The sequence below is a fragment of the Lactuca serriola genome, chromosome 4 (assembly GCF_051521515.1).
Source record: "Lactuca serriola cultivar US96UC23 chromosome 4, Lser_US96UC23_V15, whole genome shotgun sequence".
NCBI lineage: Eukaryota > Viridiplantae > Streptophyta > Magnoliopsida > Asterales > Asteraceae > Lactuca > Lactuca serriola.
Genome location: NC_136411.1, coordinates 172,892,607 through 172,918,595, shown reverse-complemented (window position 1 = coordinate 172,918,595; position 25,989 = coordinate 172,892,607). Strand labels below are relative to the sequence as shown.

Below are 25,989 nucleotides of genomic sequence, written 5' to 3'. Positions count from 1 at the left end.
GACGATCGATCTGTAGAAGGGAACAACAGTAGATCGGTTGGTCATAGTGAACCGCTTGTGGTTGGGAGAAATAACCACGAGGGTAGAATGGAGAGAAATGAGTGCAAGTATAAGGACTTTATGACTTGCAAGCCATCGACCTTCAATGGAAAACAAGATCATGTCGGAGTAATGGACTGGTTCTCGGAAATGGAGTTGGCTTTCATGACTTGTGATTGCTGAGGCAAGTTACAAACTACCTTTGCAGTACGTCAGTTCAGGGGTAGTGCTGCTCGTTGGTGGAGCACTTTGGGGAAAACCCTAAGCCCTAATGAGCCACTGCAATTAACTTGGGCATAGTTCTTAGTGCACTTCAAGCGCAAGTACTGCTCGGCCCAAAACGTACTTGAGTTAGAAAACCAATTTCTAACGTTGCAGAAGGGGAGTACGACCGTTGACGAATATACGAATAACTTCACAGACAGAATGGAGTTTGCTTTGCGTATTGTCCCAGATGAGTTGGCAAAAATAGACAGGTACGCAAAGGGACTTCCATGGGAGTATGCGGTGCCAGTACATCAGGCACTTACTTTAGAGGCAGCTATCTGGGCTGCCAAGTCTGTTGAAGATATGATAAAAGGGAGAGCCGCCAGCAAGGTTGAAGTTGGCGAAAAGAGAAAGTTTGAAGGAACTTCAGGTTCCAATAAAAAGAACAAATTCTCGAAGACTGGTTCGAGAAAGTTTGGAGGAGGAAGCGAAGCCAAGTGGTGTGACAAGTGTAGGAAGAAACATGCTGGGAAGTGCAGCGGAAGTCACTTGTTACAAATGTGGAAAGCCAGGGCATTATGCCAATGAATGCACCTTCAATAAGAACGTATGTTTTGGGTGCAATGAAGAAGGGCATATTTTGAGGAACTGCCCAAAGAAGAAGGACGCAGCAAAACCCAATCTACCACCAAAGCCGAAGGCGAGAGCCTTTCAGATGACACTCGAAGCTGCGAAAGAAGAAGCCGATGTCGCTTCAGGTACCTTTCTCGTAAACGAATTGCCTGCCCAAATTTTGTTTGATTCTGGAGCCAATTACTCATTTATATCGCATGAATTTGGTAGAAAGATAGCTTTGCCTGTAGATAGGCTAGTTAATGCCTTATTAGTCGAGATTGCTAGTGGCAAGTTTGTACCTATTAGCCATCGTATGAAAAACATCCTCATTGACTTGGATGGGAATAAGTTCCAAGAGGAATTACTACCTATCGAGTTAAATGGATTCGACATAGTTTTAAGAATGGATTGGCTTAGTGCCAATGATGCAGAAATACTATGTAGAAAGAAGATAGTAAAAGTAAACCCGCCAGGGAAAGAGTCGTTTATGGTGTATGGAGACATGAAGATTGCTCATCAAGTAGTGAAGCTAGAAAGGCACTTTGGAGGCTCTTAAGCAGTAAACAAAGGGTTGTATGGCCACATGAAGTGTGTGCGGCCGCACACACCATATGATTATGAGTTTCGAGCATTCTCTAAGATTAAATCAAGTGTTCTAAGCAAGGTTCAAGCAAAGGGAAAGAGTACTTACGATCTAGAGGCGCAAGAAGGCTCAAAATCACCAAGAAAAAGTGTGTGTTCTTGGTGTTCTTGGTGAAATGGATGAAGATTTGAAGATCTAGCTAAAACATGATTTCAAGTGGATGAAATCAAAGGATGTAACTAGTTAAGAAGATTAACAACAAATCAAGGGAAGAACGCTTACATTCTTGAAGATCTATGTTGAAAATCGGATGCTAGTTGAGAGAGATATCGAGTTCTAGACTTGGGAGGGTGAAAAGGGAAGAAAGAAGGCTGGGTTCTAAACTTATACATGTGAGTGTGCTGCCAGGAGAGGGGTGTGCGGCCGTACAGTCCTTATGTTGGAGTGTATGGCTCGATTTTGGTGCTAGAAGTGTACGCAATCCATTCCTATGCTCAATGGTTGAATGTACTGAGCTTTGAACCTTCAAACGGACTATAAACAGGGCTAAACGATAGCAAAAATGAGTCTGACACTCAATTGAGTTGACTGAATGAGCTTTCAAAGCAAAAAAAATTCAGGTTGTCACATGAAATCTTTATAAGTGGTGGAGACTTATAACACCCCATTTTTGAAATTCAATATAATCTGTCGTTATAACATTCGAAGTAGAGATATATTACTTTTAGCCAAATTAATTGACATAAACATTTAGGAAACGTCAATACGAGTTTCGTAGATATATAGAATGCCCGGATCTGACTTCATATGAAGAAGTTATGCTTCTTCGGAGTTTCGCGATTAAACTGACATGGCTATGCATGTCATAAAATACGAATCTTAGATAGATCACTTATTAGCATAAGCAATCTAAATGTAAGTCGTAGTAATTGTAAACCGAGAGCGTTCATATAGAGAATGTCCAAATCTTACTTCGCATGAGGAAGTTATGAATTTTTAGAAGTTTCAGCATAGTAGTGTGCAACACAGAAACCGAAATTAAGATCGTTGGATTGTTAGGAAAAACAATCTAATTGAGATCGAATATCTCGTCCATACCTATCCGTAGATATACAGACAGTCGAGAATGCGTATTGCATGACAGAGTTATGATTTTTACACAAACTTTAACAATCTAAGGGGCTGTTTGTTTACCACTTAATTCCTCTTAAAAGTGGCTATGTCTGAACCTTAAGGATTCAGATTGTTTGTTTAGCTCTTAAAAAAACGATCTGAAAATTAAAAATGCATCTAATTCGGTAATATCTAAAAGGGCATCTGAAAAAAAAGACGCGCTTATCCTCGTGCCCTCCCACACTCGTTCATCTCTTCCTCACCTCCCACAATTGCCTCTACTTCCGATGCCAGTCACAACCCCCTTTCCAGTTGTCGCTACCCTCCAACACCTCCTCGCATCGTCGATCCCATATTGCATCGCCTCCCCCATCGTCCTCCGATCTCCTCTATTGTTCAGGTACGAAATTGATGCCTCCCCTTTTTGTGTTTAGTTCTTTCATGTTCCCAGAATCCGATCGGCACCACCCCATCCTTCTCTCTCTCTTAAATTGGTGAGAATTCACGGATCGAGTTATATGCAGAATCTTAAGTATGTTTGTTTGAATCGAAGGTAATTTGCTCAATTTCTCTGTGTTATAGCTATTGCAACCTTTGTGTAACTCTGATTTGCAACTTGTAGCGTGAATTTTGTGAATTTATTCCTTCCTTCATCTCTGTGTTTATTTGTTGAATCGATGCTTGACATCTGTAACTAGAGCACTCGTTCATCTCTGTGTTTATTTGTTGAACAATATTGTTGAAAATGTGCTCTTTGTTCTAATTTGTTCTTTTTTGTTGATATATGTGTATGTATAGCTGAAATCTATTGTTGAATCTTGTTGATTTGTGCTGAAATATGATTCTTTATGTTGCTGAATTATGTGTTTATTTGTTGAGAATGTGTTTGTAGTTCTTTATCATGCTGAATTTTGTTATGTGGTGAATTATTGTTAAATTCATTTGCTAAAATGGAATTATGAAATTGAAATATTTGTGGATGTATAGTTGAAATTGAATTAATTTGTTGAAATTAAGCTCATTTGCTGAATTCATTTGGTATGGGTTGTTTGTTCATTTGGGTCTTTTTTTTTAAAAAATTTGGGTTATGATTAGTGATTAATGGGTAAGATGATGGTTTAAGATCATGTTTCCAGTTTGATGGATTTCATCACATATGTTTTTAAGGTGTGGTGTCACTGGTTACAGAAATAGGAGAAAGGAAGAGAACATATTTTCCCAATGTTAGAATTGAAGGGGGTAATGAGAATGAATTAGCGTTGGAATGGAATGGAATTCCACTTGTGAAGATTTTTTGTTTGTATGTAATTAGATGCATGGCTAGATAGAATTATAGATTTGTACATAAATTAATAATTAATTACTCATATATTTAAGTTTGATTTGGATTGATGTTTAATTTTGATTTATTTAATTTGGATTTTTTATTTTTTCTACATAATTATTCAAGAAGTTGATTTGGTTATTTTATAAACAAAAACATTAAATTTAGCAAAAATAATACAAAAGGGCAAAACGATCATTTTTATAATTCATCACTGTAATTCAGAGGTTCCAACCAAACAACAATTCAAAATTCAGATCTTAAAAATTCTGATCCTCTTATAAATTCAGATCTTAAAAATTCAGATCCTGCCAAACAGCCCTTAAGCCTGTGAAAATATAATTTGAAAAATAAAGACAAAGTTAGCCAAAAGAGTCTAAACGAAAGTTATCGATCTTGTCGATAGCTATGTGTGCATATAAACACTACTGTAAAAACACCATTTAATGACACGCATTATGTGTCATAAAAGCCATAGATGACACGCAAATGCATGTCAAGGAAGACCATGTCATTATGGAAGACGGCACGCATTTGTGTGTCGTAACCTTACGACGCACATTTATGGCACCCTCTTACGACAGGCAATACGTGTCAATGAAGGCCATGTCATAAAGAAGACGACACGCATTTGTGTGTCGTAACCTTACGACGCGCATTACGACTAGCACTGCGTATCATTAAAGCCCCTGTCATAAGAAAAGATGACACACATTTTTGTGTGTCATAATCTTAAATGTTTAAAAAATTATATATTTTGATAGGTTTAGTAATTTTCAAATTAAACAACTCATTAAAAGTCTCGTAATACAAAATAAAATACAATAAATAATAAGGATAATTCATTGCAGTAATATGTCAAATACAAATAATCATTTCAATAATAAGTAAATATAATACATTTCTAATATTACATAATATTTATTATAGAAATACAAATTATGTACAACATTAAAAGGAACCCGTGAGTAATTTCTCCTTTGATAGTCTCCATGGCAGCACTAAGTCTTGCAACTTGAAAATGCATCAACCAGTATCGACCACTTGGATGTTATTTATTTTGTAAACAAAAAGGTAAATATGTTTTTATTATTTTATAAACATTACATAAAAAATATCATGTTCCGTTAGGTTTTATAGATTTCCTAAGCAGAACATTGTTATATTTACATGTTACGGCTGTTTAATGTGGTTACAAAGCTTGATAAAGTTTGTACATTGAATTAAAATAATTAATATTTCATTCAATCCATTAACTTTTGATAAATTTTTAATTATTATCATTTTTTAAACATTTGACATCTCCTAATCAAATAAATAAAAACAATTTTGTCAGGTGGCATTCTATTAGCCCCTAAAATCGTTTTATCCCGCCAATAGCTTTTAACCGAAGTTCCAAAAATACCCTTCGGCCCTTTAAAATTCATTTCCGCTCAATCCGGCCATATGATATCCTCTTGATTCCGTATATCAGTCAAAATCTTCCATCAATCCCATAAAATCTGGACTCAGTAATCCATTTGGCTTCAAATCCTTGACTTACTCTCAATAAATCATGATTATAAACCTCATCTCCACCATTATGTTCTTCAACCTTAGGGTTTCTGAATGTGAAGACTGAACGAGGTAAACAATCGTTTCTTTTATTGTGATCACGATGTTTTTTCGCTTTAAGAAACTGGAGATGGGATACCTGTTAATTGATATTTCATCTTTGCAACTGTAGTGGTAAGGTTGTCGTAGTTCTTTCCATTTCCTTTCATGTATGTCTCTTCTTTCCGCCTTTCCCATTTCTTTATTTTTGTGATTTGTATCAGTTCTAATTAGTTTTAGTGATGTAAGCTGAAATTTTTTGATTTTTTAGGGGTTTGCCCACCAACTATTTGTATATATGTCTACAATCATTGCTTCCTTCAATTGCAGAGTTCTAGACTTTAAAGAGCTTCACGAAGGTAACACAGGATAATCATCAATTGTCTGTGAATTTATTTCATTTGTACTCATTTTTATCTATAAGCTTGAAAAGAAGAATTTTACCCCATCTCAAATTTGTGTTGATGAAGATGGTGACACAGGATAATCATCAATAATTAAGTGCAAATGTATGAGAAGGTTTAAATTTTAACAAAACTAGACAAATTTAATGTTTTTTTGCAATTAAATCTACCATACACTATCGTTTAGGTTGATCAATTGAAATGGTACTCTATCTAAAAATCTGAATAATCAACAATCTTATAGTTTTTTTATTAAAAATTTCACTTTTAGATTTTTTTATTAAAGATCACACAAAGCTCCACAGATCGCAAGTAAACCTCTTTTTGATTTTAAATTTCACATTAGGCCGTTTCAGTTACTTAATAAATGTGCTTAATTTTTATAAGAGATTGAAAACAATAAAGCTATGAAGAACCCATCAGCCATCAGTTTCGCCCACCAGGTGTTTGTGTTAATTCCTCATAGATATCGCCTACTTTCATTATTGGTTGATGAGTTTTTTTGTGGCTTTTCTCCCCCACCCCTTTCTCACAATCCATCTGTTATGGGTATGTGTTCATTTTTGAAGTGATCTAATTCCACAATGACTAACATCGCCACCCTTAAGCTTGAATATCATGGATCAGAAACAAAATATATGCAAATCATAAGGTAAATGCATATTTCAGTCACTTGTGGGCCACTGTATATATGATTTACAATTTCAGGAATTGTTAGAAGAGTAACCTTTTTTATTTTACGACTTCTGTTTCCAACGAGAGGTGGGAGAAGTTAGAGGGTACATTTGTGCTGCCCGAGAAACCTGATCGAGTTGTCTTATATTTAGAAGGGCCTGCCCCAGGAGTCAACATTCTCATAGAATCCTTGGTGGTCACTTGTGCTACTTCTCATGTAAATTCACCCTTCTTTTAAATCACTTTGAATTTAATAATCATATATATTTTCAACAAATAAAAGATAAATAAGTCATTTTTACAGGGTATAGTTGAAAGATATGTTGTTAAAGATGAAAACATCATATTGAACCTTAACTTTGAACCAGTGGTTGATTTGATGTAGGTTTTTTACCTGGTTTATTTTCATTTCTCCTTTTTGTAGATTTCTTTATAGTTAAATAATGAACCTTTTTTTGACATTTGTAGGTAAATAGCATCGAGCAATTATACATTCATTATTCAAAATGAGAGATTAAAACAACACCATAATCGTCATTTGTTTAAGATAGAATAAGGGGCAACTAATCTAATTAATCTTTTCTGGTATAATCTAGCTATTATATTCGGTGTCTGAATCATGGTGTTCGTCTATAATGAAACCATTTGGGAAGAATGTTGGACTTTGATATTGGTTCCATCCTAGGCTACTCAACGTCTAGATACTAAAATGAAAATGATTCTTTTGGCCAAGTCCAACCGGTTTCTGTGCCTGGAGGTTTTGTCTAAGTCTTTCTTGCAACATTTTTTTTAAATCTAATGTTGTTTCTTGAAGATGTAATGATAACTTTTTGTTTAAAGAGTTGGGTTAAGAAGTTACAAGTCGAAGGTGTCTTTATCTATTATTACTATTAAGAGTTAAGACCTCATTTTTTTTTTACATTGCTACCCTTTAACTAATTTATATTGTATTTTTTGTTTCTTTTATAAATATTACCTATGCTTCATAAGATCATTTAACATTATAGTTTGGATTTTTTTATTGTCTTTATTAAGAAAAATAAAACCATGTATTTTTTTAACTTTTTAATTATGGCCTATCAAACATTTTAAGAAACTTTCTATAGTTATTACATTTAGTGAATTCAGCTTCGAACCAAACTTCACACTTTAAGAAACTTTCTATAGTTCCCTAATTGTTATATTTAGGAATAAGATTTTTTTTTGACATAGTGTAACGTTCTTATAGTTCCCTAAAACAAAAAGCTTTATGATTTGAAATATTAATTATCTTCTCTAAATGCTTTTACCCTTATTGTGTGAATTTGCAATTTTTGTAGAATTCAACAAAATGCGTTTTGTAGTTCTAAGATGTGATCCAAGATTTAATCGGGTAACTGTTGAGTGGAAGACCGAGGTTTGGAAACCCTAGTTTCTTTCAATTTACTTTTGTGCTCTTTTAATGCATTTAGTTGATTTGTATACTAAAAGATGGAGTGGTTTATTTCCTGTTGAAATATTTTTCTAATTTTACTATACTATATTCTATGAGAAGAGATGTTGTATTGTTTACAAAGAAGCTGTTAACTATAATGGTAGAAATAGCATGCTGCTATCATTCTTGATATAAAAAAGAGCATGGTTTCATTTCTAAGTTAAAAATAACACGTTATTTTTATTTTTTAGGCAAAAATAACATTCCATTTTTATTTTAAACCAAAACTAGTATGCTATTTTCATTTGTGGAGCAAAAATAGGATGTTACTCTCGATGATGGCTCTTGGTTATGTTTCAGTGTTTCTGGATGACTTTAAATTTTATTAACAATATTCCTTTTTGTCTATATAATAATTATAAACATACCATCTGTGGTTTCCATGGGTTATAACCTAGTAGAAAAAAATATATGTCGACATGAAAAAACTGAGGTATAGTTGTTAAAACTATAAAAGTTGATAAATGTGTATCGATTTTAGTAGATATTGTCCATTTATTTATTATAAACTTTTATTTTATTTATGGTTATTTATATTTTAGATTAAAGTAAAATTTTGCTATAAACCTAATTAGATATTTTAAAATACGACATTTGTAAAAATTGAAAAAACAAATACAAAGCTCTATATTTTAGATGATTTTTTTAAAAATATAACTTATTGATAAAAAATAATTAGAAAAACAAATGACAAACAGAAAAATGTACTTTTATTATTTCTTCTTAAAGAAAAATAAAAATAAAAAGAAGAGAAAGGAAATGTAACTCAAGTATTTAGGGATGTTCGTTTGGATGGATCAGTTTGATCCGATCCAATCAAGTAAATCCAAATTGATTTCGGTTTTCAAAACATGGATCCGAATTGTCAAAACTAAATTCAAATCAGATCTGATCCGATCCAGTTACAATTCGGTTGAATCGGTTTTTATAATTCGGTTTTCAAAACCTAAACATTTTAAAGCGACATATAATTATAATATTATCCAACTTTACACAAGAAGCAAAAACAAATAATTTAGTTGTGATTTGAAATTTATAAACAACTAATAAAAAGATATATCTTATAGTTAAACATTTTATAGATATAAAACTTTTGAGAGAAAATGCATATTAATGTTTTTTATCGGGTGAAACAATTTGAACTTATTTAAAAAAATAAATTACAAAATTAATAAATAACAATAGATATATATTATAAATACATACATAATAAATCTTTATTCGGTTTTTTTGGACTATTCGGTTCTTATTTTATAAACCAAAACCAATCCGAAATCCAAAATAATAATTCGGTTTTGTTGAAAACCAATACAAAAATCCGAATATCCGAACCAAATAGTCCAATTGGATAATTCGGTTTTATCCAAATAGCGAACAACCCAAAGTCTACTTACAAGTTTTTGTTGGTGCTATCGTTACAGTTTAGCTTCTCTCTCCCCACCTACACCCTTTTGCTGCAATCCACATTACCACCACACACCCACATACACACACACACACACTATCTCTCTCTCTATCTCTCTCTCTCTCTCTCTCTCCCTCCCTCCCTCCCTCCCTCTCTCTCTCAAGCAGCAAGTTTGGCATTCAAAAGTCAAAATATACCTCTTGTACTTTGTCTCCAACCTCGAGCAAGCAATTTGTACTGATTCTTGAACATGGATGCCATATAAACCTCCAAAGAATTCATAAAAGATCCAACTTTATTCAATACCCGATACCTAAAACCAATCAAGAAAAAAATTTACGTGAAAAGTTGGGGTCAAACCAAGGCTCAAGAAAAATCAACTTTTTGTGACTAACTCAATACCCTCATATTGTTGCAGTTTTTTGATAAGAAATTCAAGATCCTCCCCGTATTCGATCTACATACAGAAAGAACACAAGAGTAAGCTTACGGTTATTTTGAATAGGATTAAGTTCAAAAAATAGCAACATATTTTCATTGATTTGTTTATTATAGCATCTACATTCTAGTAAGAATTAATGAATTAGTTTTGGCAAGTGAAACGGGTTTAAAAACAAAACATAAGAAACAGACTACACCACCCAATATACCTAGTGGGGTCCATGGAATTAGATAGGTTAATGCATGTAGATGATCTTTTCCTTTTATTAAATTCCCATCCAACCGCATTAGGCACATGATCTTGATCTTGCCATGTTGATTCAAATAAAAGTAAAAAAAAAAAAAAAAAAAAGACATTTCATATTACAAGAAACACTTGAAGACCATAATAGTCAATAATTTGACTTTTAAAAGAGCTTTTGTTACCCAATTTTGGCTGATCTACCTTGTGAAGGTTGGATCAGAGCTTCACCAACAAGGGATAAACCCAAATCAGCAAACCCATGGTTCTCACGATAGCATAAAAATTGAATCTTTTTCAGGTTCCATTTTGCAGAAATGAAGACAAGAAAGTTGCGAAGAGGCCATCTAGGGTTGTTTGGAAGATGACTAGGGTCATAGAAACCAAAGAGCATATGTCACCAAAAAAGAGAGCCTTTCAGAAGAAGATGAGTGGGGCATTTACGTCTTTTAGAAAGATAGATGTGTGTTCACCTTATGGCCTTCCTGTTAACAAGCTTCAAAGTCCTTTAGAGGTCTAATAGTAGCTTGTAAATTTGAAGAAATGTTGACCAAAAAGAAAGGCACACCTACAAAATTATGTCTTTTAAAAATTTTGAATCCAAGGTACTCATAAATATACATACATACATACAATACAGATGATTATAAAGATTTATTAAGAACAATTCATGGTGGCAAAAAGAAGTCTAAATGAGTCTACCTGCTGTTAAACTTGACATACGCCACTCATTAGAGGATGCAGACACAGATTCAACATGTATGCCATGAAAGTACAATGCTACATCTTTAAGTAATAAAAACACAAAGTTGATTTACACATATGGAAGAACAAAAGCAGCTCATGTGATTGTTATTGGAGAAACTGGATGTGAATCGTGTAATGACCATGAAATGATTGTTTGAAATCAATTAAGTGATGCATTAACTAATGTGAAGTTGTGAACAGATTGAAATCAATAAATTAAGTATAATCAATAAATTCAATGATACCAGTTGCTTCAATCGAAGCCTAATATACAAGGAAAACAAAAATCAATAGCAAAACTAGTAGATTTTGAGACCAAATAGACAAAACGGTGGCAACAGGGTACCAAATCGGCGTTCCAAAAACATAAAATTGGCGACCCAAACTCCAAATTGGCAATCCTAATCACATATTGGACCAATTCCGATCGCTAAAAATGCGTTCATTACCTTGATAATTGAAGAACTGAAGCAGGTCAAAACTTAGATTTCCGACGATTCCCATCGTTGACTCTCTTATTGTTCTTATCTAAGCAATCCGAAATCGAGACGTAAACATAAGTATCAAAGATATGAATTTCACCCCTTTAAACCTAATTTTCAATACCAAGAAGAAAATGGGTGGGTTTGATTCCTTGTTGCTAAGGATTCACGCATGTACGCCAACACCACCATCGGAATCGAGAATGCCATCTCCAAAATTGATAGGAAAGCACCTCTGTTCATCATCACTGGCGGATCCATCCCAATCTCCCTTTTCCCATCATTTCTCATAATAGAGAAACAAGAGGGGAGAATCGATTGCGAAGATGAAATATAGTAAGAAAGTAGAAAAGAACAAGGCGGGTTTTCAAAATTTTGGGGATTTCGTTTTCCCCCGTTATCTACTAAACGCACGTTTAATTGAAATTATAAAGCGACAGTCATAGAGGATTCACGTTTAAGATAAAACACCCTCTATGCTTTTAATTTTTTTTTTGAGACACAAATTTGAGGGCACGCGATAACGCGAGACCTAAATCCTTAATGTTTTTGGAGAGATGACGCTATTTTAAGGTCACCCACTTTTGCATATCATAAATCAATGCGTGTCATAAATCGCGTGTCATTAAAGGTCTGTTTTCTAGTAGTGAAAACCCGTTGAAAATAGAGCTCCTGCGGAGAAGTTATGCATTTTTTATGAAATCAGAAATCCTTGAACAAATCCGCTCATAAAGACCACTTGCACGACGCTCATGACACCCCCACGCAAATCATGAAACATGGAACCACATAAAAGGAGACATGTCTTCAAGGCCGACATATACACGGCGCGCTTCGACCTATTGTGCGGCACACTTTTGCTTTTTGGCACTATATAGAGCCTTTACATTTCAGACATTTTTCACACCAAAATTCCTCCGATTCTCTCTAGAATACTTTCTGGCTTTTATCCCTTTATTCCCTATTTCCTAGCTACTTTAGCGAGGCCTTGTGGAATCGAAGAGACATTGATTAGAAGCTCTCGGGTTAGAGTTCTGCACGCATAATTCCCATTTTTCGCAAGAAACTTTCTCTGTAAGTTAGGCTACACTTACTATGCTTTAAGTGTAACTTGTTGGAAGGTCACACCTTATGATTTGATGAACAAACACACGACACGAAGATAAATCAATGTTAGCGTCTACTAAATCTATAGTGCCAACGTATCAAGCATATCAACATCAGCTTACAGTTTAGTTATCTGATTGTAATATTTTGTATATTAGGTAATGATATATAGATAAGTATAGAATAGATCACATATCCGATATCTTTGTGATAATATTGGTTCTTCGTATAGATTAGACGCAATCCATTCAATCAATGGATATACATGTATAGATTAGTATATATACAACATTAGGGAAAACCCTAATGTTGTGATATTGGCTTTGTGTCAATCGTCTTTGTGACAAACCCGTCTTCTTGGTGAAAAAAAAAATTCTTTCTTGGTGAAAGAACAATTTGGAGAACTTTTGTGTTATTTACTTTCTATTTATTATTTTGCTTAGATAAGTTTTACATTTGTTATCCATACTTCAAGTGTATCCGATCGATATTGTAACACCAAAAAATTTTAAATTTATTTTATTCATTTTTATTTCATTAAAATGCACATTATTCCATATAAACATTTTATTTTTTTATTTTCAAAAATCATCAACAAGGTTTTCAGAACATTATGGAATTCCAGGTTCTGAATTCATCACTCTTTTCTCTTGTGTGTGTACAATCGAGCCGCCGCCTTCCCGCGATTCTGAAGAACCTAAAACACATAACACATAACACGGTAAGCACGAAGCTTAGTGAGTTCCCCAAAATACCACATTCAACACATACGCCACTCAAGGCTACAATATGACCCTCCAGTCAGTGTGTCTCAGCGGAACCCTTCAGTTCCGTATCGTTGGACCCTCCGGTCCGGACTGTATCGTTGGACCCTTCGGTCCGGTCTATATCGTTGGACCCTCCAGTCCGGTCTATAAACTCCGCATAGCATAAATCACAAAGACATGATGCATAGCATATCACATATAACATAATACTCAATGTAAGCACATAAGACCCTCCGGTCACACATAACTACCACTCAAGGTAACGTATAGTGAGGAGACTCACCTGCTACTGCCGACTGAAGAACAAGATCACGCTGCTCCAACCACCGTCACGAACCCCACCACTAAATCACCGAAACCAATAAATACCAATAATTACCAAATTACCCCTGGAAGTCAACTGGTCAACTCTTTGTCAAAGTCAAAGTCCTCAGTTAAAGTCAAACTTCCTGACTGACCCTACTCGCCGAGTCAGCCCGTTGACTCGTCGAGTCCCTCAACTTTGAAAACTCCCATATCGCAACCCAACTCGCCGAGTCGCCCCAAGACTCGTCGAGTCCCACGAACTTTGAGTCACTTCCTGCTCAACTCACCGAGTCGTCCCTTGTCTCACCGATTCACAACTCAACCAGGAAAGGTTAGGCCCTCACGACCAGACTCGCCGAGTACCACTAGCTCTTAACCCATACAGAGGCTTTCCAAGCCATGCAGGGTCTCAAATCCATAGATCTACTCTTCTACAAGCCATCCATCACGTAAGGTGGCAAACTTTACGTGATTCCAAAGAGATCTAAGCATAATATACTCTGGGGCTAGGGTTTGGGACAAAAGAACTTCACCAACAACTCTTGAGCATAGACTTTATGGCTTTCTGGATTATTAACAACCTAGATCTGAGGTAGCAACCTCAGATATTACACCAAACTTAAGATGGACCTCATCTATGCCACAAAAACCCCACAAATGATAGATCTAGATGCACAAAAGCTCAAACAGCAGATTGTTACCTCAAATGAAAACTCCAACTGATGGAAAAGCTAAATCCCTGCAAAGCCCCTTGCTCCAACCTTCTTGTTCTTCGATTTCTCCCCAAGATTCCCTCCACAAAGGCTCCAAATGCTCTCCAACTCTCTCACAACCGAAAGTTAGGGTTTCTGGACTTCAAGGGAGAGTAAGGAGGCTGGGGAGAGGGTATTATGTTCTTTATATAGGGCTCAACCCCCGGAATTAGGGTTTTCTCCACACAGCACCAACTCGCTGAGTCCACCCATGCGACTCGCCGAGTTGGTCACTTATCACGCGATCTGAGATGCGACTCGACTCGCCGAGTCTAACCATAGACTCGCCGAGTTGACCTTCTAATTTACACTTTTAGCCCTTCAACTCTACTTCTGAATTTCCGGGATATTACAGTTCTCCCCCACTTAAATTAGGCTTCGTCCTCGAAGCCTGCGGCAACACAACTCCAGAAACTACTCTCGCAATGCATCACCTGGCATTAACCAAACCAGGTTCCTCAAAACACTACCACCGAAACCCAAATCCTAACTCTTCTCCTGCGGTGTCCTGACCACCGCTTCATCCTCTGATACCCACATTTATCATCCGAGTGCCACTCCATGATAGTTCACTCATTCCAAATCACAACGATCGCTCGATCCTTACACAGCTAGACATCACCCCAGACCACCGGGTCCTGACCCGGTACCAAACTGCTATCCCTTTCCTTGATTAGCATAATCTTTATTGAATTCACTTCTGTGACTCATCCCGCTTTCAATCCGAATCCAACTCTTTCCTTTTCGTGCTGACAGGATGACCCTTCCTTCAGCTCCTGAACAACTCTCCTGAGCTCTCCTCTACAATCGCATACACATGCTGAGCCTGCTCTACATCCTCTGGTTGGAAAGACCCAACATACTGACAATACCATCAGACATCCCCATGACGAATTACCACTGTATACATAACCTCCTAATCACAACCATACTTAAATCCAAGGCTCTATCCTTGCATTTCTTCCGAACTCCTCTGGTTCTAAACCACCGAAGATTCTTCCGCAACCTCCACAGACACCCAACCCGGATGCGCTTCCATACCACTGGCACATACACAGTGTTCAACCACCATACTTTTAATCATCCATTCTCACTACTACTTTCACTTCCGTGAACCAACACTCCTCCCGGAGTTACATACCTTTCTCTTTCCTTACCCAAGGAAATCTACTTCTCAACCTTGCCACTTCAGACAAGTGCCATGGTGCTCACACTCCACTCTACACTATCCCTAGTAGAGTAACCGCTACTCCATGTATCATACTTGCTCTGAATCTGCTTGCAAGGACTCTCGGGTGCATGCACCACCTCTTCCCAGCAAATGTGGATCCGACACCTCCTCCTATACAACAGCTCAAAGGGTGGCATACCGATGCTCGAATGATGGCTATTGCTATAGGAAAACTCATAAAACCTCAACCCCATAGTTGAACCTCCACGGTTACCCCTAACATGATTCAGAATGTCTCACTAACTTCCTTCTCGTGTCAACTATCTCGGCCCAGTGACACACAAGTCACAAAATTCTCTTTACCTCATACGAAAACTACAATCCCGCCGAAGATCGACTCACTCCTGACACTTGACATCTATGGCTCAAGAATTTCGTGCAACTCACTGCACTATCCCAACCAAGCACTGAACCTCTGGTCTCAATTCCAGATGACAACTAACTTTTCAGAAGAGTACTCATCCTCTGAATCTAAAACCTCATATCGCCTTCCTGGTGCACTACGAAAATCAAACTCATCTCAAAAGTTTGATAAGTCCTCGGGTTGGACCACTCGCCCCAAGAACCACTCACTTCGGGACTGATGACTTGCAACCCACACTTAACTCACCCATCTACAACAACCACGATTCCAACCAATATAACCACCCCAGACAATTGAGATAACCATAATCTCGTCCCTGATTAGTGCTTTTTACGGCTCCCCATGGCATCACTACAATCTCTCTCGGATCCGTGAGTACTACGGCTCCCCGTAGTATCACTCCAACCTCTCTGATCCGTGAATACTACGGCTCCCCATAGCATCACTACAACCTATCTCTGATCCGTGAGTACCACGGCTCCCCGTAGCATCACTACAACCTCTCTCTCTGATCCGTGAGTACTACGGCTCCCCGTAGTATCACCACAACCTCTCTCTGATCCGTGAGTACTACGGTTCCCCGTAGTATCACCACAACCCCTCTCTAAGCCACTGAACTGCGGCTCCCCGTAGTCTTACCGCACCAGCCCTTACCTCTTCATAATCTCATTTTCACATAGACGCCACACCGCGATCGTGAACTCATGCCCTACGGACTGGCCATGCGTAGGTGTACACACCTACTCAAACTATGCACTGTTATTTCTGACAACATATTCAGATACTACAGGACACCATCACCACATCCCACGATGCCTTATCTCAATCATTGATCTCGCACTCACAGCATCATACACAGATACTGCCTCCCTTCATTAGAATCTCGAAAACGATCCCCATCTTGCAACACTTGCAACCTCGAAGTATTCGCTTTCCAGATTGAACACAGGACATCGCCATTAACTCGTAACTCGACTACAAGGACCCGAAATTTCACCCATTGCCGATCGCTACTCATACCATCTTACTCATACCGTCTCCGAAATTAACTAACAGACCAATTGTTGCTTTTCCGGGTGAGGAGATCACATTCTGGACATATACATGTGAACCTCTGTTGCTGCTCTCTGAACTCAAACTGTCTCGTCTTGGTTAACACACTGAAATTTTGACCCGAACAACCTCTCTGACCAATGGCCACCTGCCATAGAATCACTCATTCCTTCCTAATCATGCACGACAAGCATCATCTCACTTGCACCTCGCCCTATCCACCAATTTAGTCCTGAACCCATGAATCTGCCACATAATCACTGCAACCAAACCTCTAACTGCCTCTGCACAATTCTCAAATCCCTTCAGCAATTACCTGGTTCTCCCCCACTTAGGGTTTGAACCATCGCCAATGGGCGCACTTTCAATCCATCCACAGACTGCTTCATTTAATAACATCGCATCTATTCTTTGATTGAGCTACGCAACGCTTGATGATCTAGCAATACCAAATACTCCGAATCACAGACGAAGCCCTCATAACTTCTCCTCATTAATCATTCAGGACCTCAAAAAGATCACCACCAGTACTACTCCACGGCCTCCAATTTCTAGAACCAGAAACTCGATAGCTCATTCTCCTTCTCAAGAACGGAAACCACGTAACTCTCGCCATAAAAAGCGATGGTTCATCCATCAGCCGATGGCTTGACTCGAACCCTGCTTCTTCAACAACATCATCCCACGTATCCTTAAGCCATGCAGTTTCCACTGGCGCCTCACAATTAAAACCTCTTAAAACGAATCCCATTTCTCTTTCAAGCATACTCCCTCGAACTCGTTCAAATTGGCCCTCAAGCTGCATACTCTCTCATACCTGATCTCGGTATAATCAACACAATGGCATAACTGGTAGGACCAGTAACACTAATCATCGTAGCCATGGTTCTCGAACCATGACATCACTTCCCAACCTGCTTCCAAGCATGGTACTCAAACCATACAATCCCCTCTCATCTGCCACTGATCATGGTACTCAAACCATACGATCCTCTCTCATCTGCCACTTAGAATCCCAGGAACTTTCCATGTATCAAGTATGGGTCCTCTGCTTTTAGTAGTACGGGCCCATACTACCTGCCACATCTACCCATACTTTCCACATAAATCATTCCAGATCTCCTAAGTAGCTGCTCAACCTCCTCACTTACAATTTCCGCCCTGCTGGCCTCTCTTCCTGCGAATACTCTCCATTATCCGCCTACTCATCTAACAAGGATCACTTCCCAGGCTCTTCCTAGGTTCCCACACCTTCCTGCCATCAGCTGATGAAGAACTCCTAGTGATGCCAACCGTCTACCTCCTGAATATCGTCATATTCACTTAGTAGCTGACTCCCATCACCGAGAATTCCACAAAGCACGAAGCAAGTAGCATTCGGGCATCGAGTAGTCTCTTATCAACACGTATCACCACTCTAGGTTACAACTCCTCTTGCTACACTCGTAATCAAAGACGTCACCGAGCTCAAGCAACTCCACCCCTCGCGGGTATCCGACTACCTTCTCAAAAGGCTCTTCAAACGCTCATTTAGGTATCTCTCCTAGATTACTCCTCTGCTCAAATCCTTCTCTAAATAGGATTACTGCTGGATACTCATAATCCGCACATACATAAAAGCAATTTACAAATAATAGTAACTCCTAGGCTAAGGCATCACAAATCAGGCCACTCTAGAACTAAAATATGAAATACCTAGCCTACTCTCTAGCATATATAACATTTCACATACTATTTATAACACACAATGTAAGGGTATTTTTGGGAAATCACCGTTCAGGCGCTGGCTAATTGTACACACTGCTTGTTGTCTCTTTCTCTTATAAATTCTCTTACTCATTTTTAGAAAACCCATTTTTTTTTGAAAACCTTTTTCTCAATCCTCAGTTTGAGTCCGGACATACCCGAAGGTGTACCCGAATCCCTCAAACCAAGGCTCTGATACCAACTTGTAACACCGAAAAATTTTAAATTTATTTTATTCATTTTTATTTCATTAAAATGCACATTATTCCATATAAACATTTTATTTCTTTATTTTCAAAAATCATCAACAAGGTTTTCAGAACATTATGGAATTCCAGGATCTGAATTCATCACTCTTTTCTCTTGTGTGTGTACAATCGAGTCGCCGCCTTCCCGCGATTTTGAAGAACCTAAAACACATATCACATAACACGGTAAGCACGAAGCTTAGTGAGTTCCCCAAAATACCACATTCAACACATACGCTACTCAAGGCTACAATATGACCCTCCGGTCGGTGTGTCTCAGCGGAACCCTTCAGTTCCGTATCGTTGGACCCTCCGGTTCGGTCTGTATCGTTGGACCCTCCGGTCTGGTCTATATCGTTGGACCCTTCCGTCCGGTCTATAAACTCCGCATAGCATAAATCACAAAGACATGATGCATAGCATATCACATATAACATAATACTCAATGTAAGCACATAAGACCCTCTGGTCACACATAACTACCACTCAAGGTAACGTATAGTGAGGAGACTCACCTGCTACTGCCTACTGAAGAACAAGATCACGCTGCTCCAACCACCATCACGAACCCCACCACTGAATCAACGAAACCAATAAATACCAATAATTACCAAATTACCCCTGGAAGTCAACTGGTCAACTCTTTGTCAAAGTCAAAGTCCTCAATCAAAGTCAAACTTCCTGACTGACCCTACTCGCCGAGTCAGCCCGTTGACTTGTCGAGTCCCTCAACTCTGAAAACTCCCATATCGCGACCCAACTCGTAGAGTCGCCCCAAGACTCACCGAGTACCACGAACTCTGAGACACTTCCTGCTCAACTCACCGAGTCATCCCTTGACTCACCGATTCACAGCTCAACCAGCAAAGGTTAGGTCCTCACGACCAGACTCGCCGAGTCTAAGAACAGACTCGCCGAGTCCAAGGCTATTTTCAACCAGCTCACCGAGTTGTTCTTCCAACTCGTCGAGTTTCTGCCTATCTTCATACAACTCGCCGAGTACACCCATGTGACTCGCCGAGTACCACTAGCTCTTAACCCATACAGAGGCTTTCCAAGCCATCCAGGGTCTCAAATCCATAGATCTACTGTTCTACAAGCCATCCATTGCATAAAGTGGCAAACTTTACGTGAATGCAAAGAGATCTAAGCATAATATACTCTGGGGCTAGGGTTTGGGACAAAAGAACTTCACCAACAACTCTTGAGCATAGACTTTATGGCTTTCTAGATTATTAACAACCTAGATCTGAGGTAGCAACCTCAGATATTACACCAAACTTGAGATGGACCTCATCTATGCCACAAAAACCCCACAAATGATAGATCTAGATGCACAAAAGCTCAAACAGCAGATTGTTACCTCAAATGAAAGCTCCAACTGATGAAAAAGCTAAATCCCTGCAAATCCCCTTGCTCCAACCTTCTTGTTCTTCGATTTCTCCCCAAGATTCCCTCCACAAAGGCTCCAAATGCTCTCCAACTCTCTCACAACCGAAAGTTAGGGTTTTTGGACTTCAAGGGAGAGTAAAGAGGCTGGGGAGAGGGTATTATGTTCTTTATATAGGGCTCAACCCCTGGAATTAGGGTTTTCTCCACACAGCACCAACTCGCCGAGTCCACCCATGTGACTCGCCAAGTTGGTCACTTATCACGCGACCTGAGATGCGACTCGACTCGCCGAGTCTAACCATAGACTCGCCGAGTTGACCTTCTTATTTACACTTTTAGCCCTTCAACTCTACTTCTGAATTTTCGGGATGTTATAGATACGAACCTTCACTTGTATTTATGTTCATATTCATTGTTACAAATATGTATATAAGATTTATCAGTAATTCTAGTCATAATAGCGATTGATCTACTTATAGGAGAGGTGTCTATAATGGTCACATTGGCTTGGTTGTTGGATTTCAGAAAAGCTATATATTGAAATGATCTGGCCTCCTAACTGTCATGCATGGTTGATCATTATTTGATAGAACTCTCGGTATTCATTGAGATTAGTGATGGATCTGACTTTCATTGTCATATTGTCATAGGAACTGATTAGTTATAGCATTCTAGGTTAATATCTTTTAGACGCGTTACCTATTATGCCAGAAGGATATTTGTCAATCGTCAGAGTAATTATTCAATTGACTTATCTCACTATATCATGTGTTACAATATAGATCCATGTGTGTAAGGACATATGAGTTAATAGAATAGAGGCGATAAAATGGCCTCTATGTGCCCGTACATGCAGAACTTAATGTGTAGTCTCTATGTATGGTTATGTAGTTTGGGCAGGGCCCTTTATGTATGATTGGTCAGGGCCCATTAGGTAGCGATGGCCACGCCTATTGTGTAGTTTTGGCAGGGGGGTATTTGTATGCAGGTAAATGTATTATGATATATATGGTACATTAGGGAATGAACTAAGCCTAGCATTTACCTAGTTCTTTATAAATGCTTTTCTGGGATTCATGTGAAGGTCAATGTTTGACTGTACACACGTGCATTCGCTACATGTTTCCGCACAATGCAATCACACTCTGATATATATATATATATATATATATATATATATATATATATATATATATATATATATATATATATATTGAATAAGTAAAAATAAAAATTTTGGGTTAAAAATCAGGACGTTACAATTATCATAGAACACTTGCTTATTTAATCCGTCGTCAAAACAATGATTTGTTTGAAAGGTTATTGATTCATCAATATTTATGTGCTCCCATAAATTATCCTCATTCACTTATTCCACATTCACCTCGGTGCGTTGGCGGTTCAAAAACATCATTTGCTCGACTGCAATTACCCGATTCGCCAGATCTTCTATACTTGGTTTTCCACTTTGTCTTGCTCTTGCTTCGGATTGTCCACTAGAAGATAAACTAGATGATTTTTCGTCTTGCCTCTTAAAATGCTTCTCCAACTAAGATGGAACTGAAGTCGATTCAAATAATATGAAGATCTTGTCTCCTCTTCACTTGGTATCATCTTATGTCTAGGTTTACGTCCCTCCTAAAAAAAGTTATATATATATATATATATATATATATATATATATATATATATATATATATATATATATATATATGTGTGTGTGTGTGTGTGTGTGTGTGTGTGTGTGTATGTGTGTGTGTAACATTAGTATAAACTCCAAAAAAATATATTTTAGTAAATAAATAAATATATAAACCTTTCTAACATCGAAAATCTTTTTCACCTCGACCCATTTCAATTTTTTTATCACACTCCAACACTTCATCTGATGTGTATCTTTATTCCCACGCAACACATAATCACCTCTCGCAGTTGGAAACATATCATAATACATATCTATAATATTTCATAAACAACTAAGATACTTATTAACTTATATAAATATATATATACCCTGAATGATGCCGTAAATCCTGAAACCAAGTATTTGAAAAGTCGTCGATACTGGGGTAGTGATAAATGGTTATTGATTTTCTTTAAAGTATCCTAAAGATCATCGAAGGTGAAGTCCTACAAATAACTACCCCAACGAAAACTACAATATAATACTTTTAATTAGAACAAACTTTACTATACAAAAAAATAACATTTCAAATTTCATAATTTATACTTATTCTAGTCATTCAAGTTCTCAGCTTAAAAAACCAGTCTTGTTGTACAAGATCATTTGTTTCTTTCCCCAAAACCCTTGACACAAAACGTATATGATACATGCTCTCACAACATCATCGTCATTAGCAACTAAGAAGGGGTCGTTTAATATGAAACTTTTTAAATTAGTTATTGTCACGAAACTATTTGTTTCTTTTGGAAAGAGACGTTCCCCCAACAAACACCTTTTTTTTACTACCGCTATGCTTTTTTTTTCGAACATTTTTTTCCTATTGGTTTTGGATAAAAGACAAAATTAAATCTAGTGATCAGAAAAAACTCTTTAGGGCTATAAACACTTTTGTGGAATACCGATTTTAGAATACAATCGCTTTATGCCATTTGGAGATAATATTGTGTTTGACCGTATCAGACGAAGAAACATTTTGTGGAATAGAAATTCGTCCCCTTATAGTGAAGGGACGTCCAAAATATAACCAAAAACTATCATTTTAAATGCTTCATATCGGGTACCCTTCAATTATTCAAATGTTTCCCATATATTTCAACTCGATCCTTTAAGATTAACCATAACTTTAATATTTGTACACCCGTGTTGAAATAAAACAAGATATTAAAATGATATATTTTTTTCAATAACACATTAAATGCATCACACAACTCCAACAACAGCACAAGCGGTAATAACTTTAACAAAACTTATTATAAGGAAAGTGAGTTGCTATTTTTAACTATACTAAAAATTTGAAAACTGTAAAAAAAACATATAAATATGACATTTCAATTGCAAAGCAATTCATACTTTACGTAAATCTACAATATAGACTATGAAATGCATCGTAAATAAGATTTACACAACAAGTTTATTTTTAGTTTTTCAACATAATTGCATCCACAAATTAACTACACATAACAAGTTTATTTTATTTGGCTTGCTGCTTCAAATTTTCGAAACCGTAATGAATGGTTCGGCTTATGGTTTGAAAATTTTTTAAACCGTATAAAACCGTACCGGACCGTAGTATATATATATATATATATATATATATATATATATATATATATATATATATATATATATATATATATATATATATATATATATATATATATAACCATTAAAACAATGTCATTTTGATAGAAAAAATAACAAGTTTCTTTTTATTCATTTGTTGCATCTAAATTCATTTTTTTCTAGTTTCCTAATGTAACCATGTCATATTTTGATTGTATGTTTTTTTTTATTAAACCTTCAGGTATTTATATCATATTATCATGTGTGATATTTTAAGTAACTCTTGTATAAATGTTTAATGGTTTTATTTTAGTGATAAATCGTGACTAAAGTAGTTGTTTCTTTTAGTCCACCAATGTTTATCTTTTATGTTAATTGTGAATGATTCAATTTGGTTCGTTCTTAATTTTATTTGAAAAATCCTAGTCCAATGAACCCGACTTAAATGAGCGTAAAAAGCCCAAACTGTGAAACCAAACCGGAGCCAAACCGTTAGTAACGGTTTGGTTTGGCTCGGTTTTAATTATCAATGGTTTGACTTTGGTTTTCGATTGACAAAAACCGTTACTAACGGTTTGACTTTGGTTTAACATAAAAACCGAAAAAACCGGACCGTGAACACCTCTAATTATATTTGCATCATACTAGCATGAGAAATCAACTACGAAATGCGAAATGCATTGTCTATCATATTCGCATAATAATAGCATCATAATCAATTCCATAACAATAGCATCCTATGAAATGCAAAGGCACAACTTAAAGATGAATCAAAAATCAATTTTATAATACAAATCATATTTATATCACAATTCTGTAATATATTTGCATAACACTTGCATCAAAAATCGTTTATTACCAATATAATCTATGAAAACCGAATATACAACCTCACAATGCATGATTTATGCATTACATACCTGTACCATCACAGATCTTCAATATACTAACAATACCATGTATGAAATGTTCTCAAAACTGCAATGCTACTTATGAAATGCTCTAAATATCGTATATAATTCATAATTCTAGAAAAATCGGAGAGGCAACCCCTTCAGTTTTACCCAACAAAAAAACTAGAAAAATGAGTGCTAAAAATAGGTAGGTTCGCAAATGGCCCCTTCTGTTCCCAGATGGACCTTTCCATCTAAACGTACCACATTCGATGCACATGCTTGCTTTAAACATTTGTACATTCGTAGGTATGGATGAGCAATCGCAGATGGCCATTATCCATCTACGATTTTAATGGCTAAAATTGCAATTGTTGTTGTTGTTGTTTTTTTTATTTTTTTTATTTTTTTATTTTCTACAAAGTGATTAGCAAAAATGACTATTTTTGTAATTTTCTTTACATATAAAAGATGTGTTTTGGTTTAAAGGTTAAGGGTGTGTGATTTGAACATGAAGATTTATATGCATTTGTTTGTTATTTTAGATAAAATTGTATCTAATAAGTTAGGTTAAAAGGTTGGCTGTGTTGTTAATAATAATAATAATAATAATAATAATAATAATAATAATAATAATAATAATATTTACAAATGGGCTGAAAATATGGTATTTGAGTTAGGGTTTTATGTTTTAAAAATGGACTGAAATTTTAAGGTGGGCTTACTTTTAATGAATTTTTAAAATAGTCGTTTTCTAATATCTATTAAATAAAAGCGAAATATTGATTATTACTTAATTATTAATAAATGCTTTTTAATCATTAATATTAATTAGTATAATTATGGTATTTGACTAAGGGTGTTTTTCTAGCATGGGTTGTTTTTTTAGTAAATAGGGGTGTGTTTTTACATGTAACTAGATTAAACTCACATAACTAGATTAAACTCGTAATTTTACATGTAATTAATGTTCTCATTCTAAAAACGATTAGTGTGAGAGATCGACTACAATTGTCAATAAACCATGAAATAATGACTAAATTTACACATAAACCTTATGGGACCGAACTTGAAATCCCAACACCAAGAAGTCCACACGTGATATTAATACCTTATGAAGCTAATTCATTGAGATTGCGTACATTTTAGGCTACTTAAAGAAGACGATGTCATTGAATAAGCCTTAGCGACTTGTGGGTTTGGAAATAATTAGGTAGTAACCGAAACTTGATTCTATTTAAGTCTGCTGATGCCAACTTAGTATCCACGTAGACTTCACCTCAAAATACTTCATGCAAGTAATGGTAACTGAGATAATATTCAAAATTAATTTTAATTACAAGTATTTTGGGCTTTATTGTTCCAAAAAAAAAAATCATAGATTAATTGTAAATAATATTAAAATATAAGGATAATATTTGAAGTTTTTTATGGGATTTTCCACATGATAAAAAAAAGTACACGACCATGAGTCGTCTCAAGGAGCTTTTCAGAATCTAAAAACATAACAAGAAACTCAAGATATGAAAAGATAAGCAAC

At 36.4% G+C, this 25,989-nt stretch overlaps 1 long non-coding RNA gene across 1 annotated transcript; it reads left to right on the top strand.

Moving 5' to 3' along the window:
* Positions 1-5,360: 5,360 nt before the first annotated feature.
* On the top strand, positions 5,361-6,079 carry LOC145100441 (uncharacterized). Its single transcript, XR_013705050.1, has 3 exons — positions 5,361-5,507; positions 5,608-5,644; positions 5,746-6,079. It is a non-coding gene; the product is annotated as an uncharacterized LOC145100441 (long non-coding RNA).
* The last annotated feature ends 19,910 nt before the right edge of the window (positions 6,080-25,989 follow it).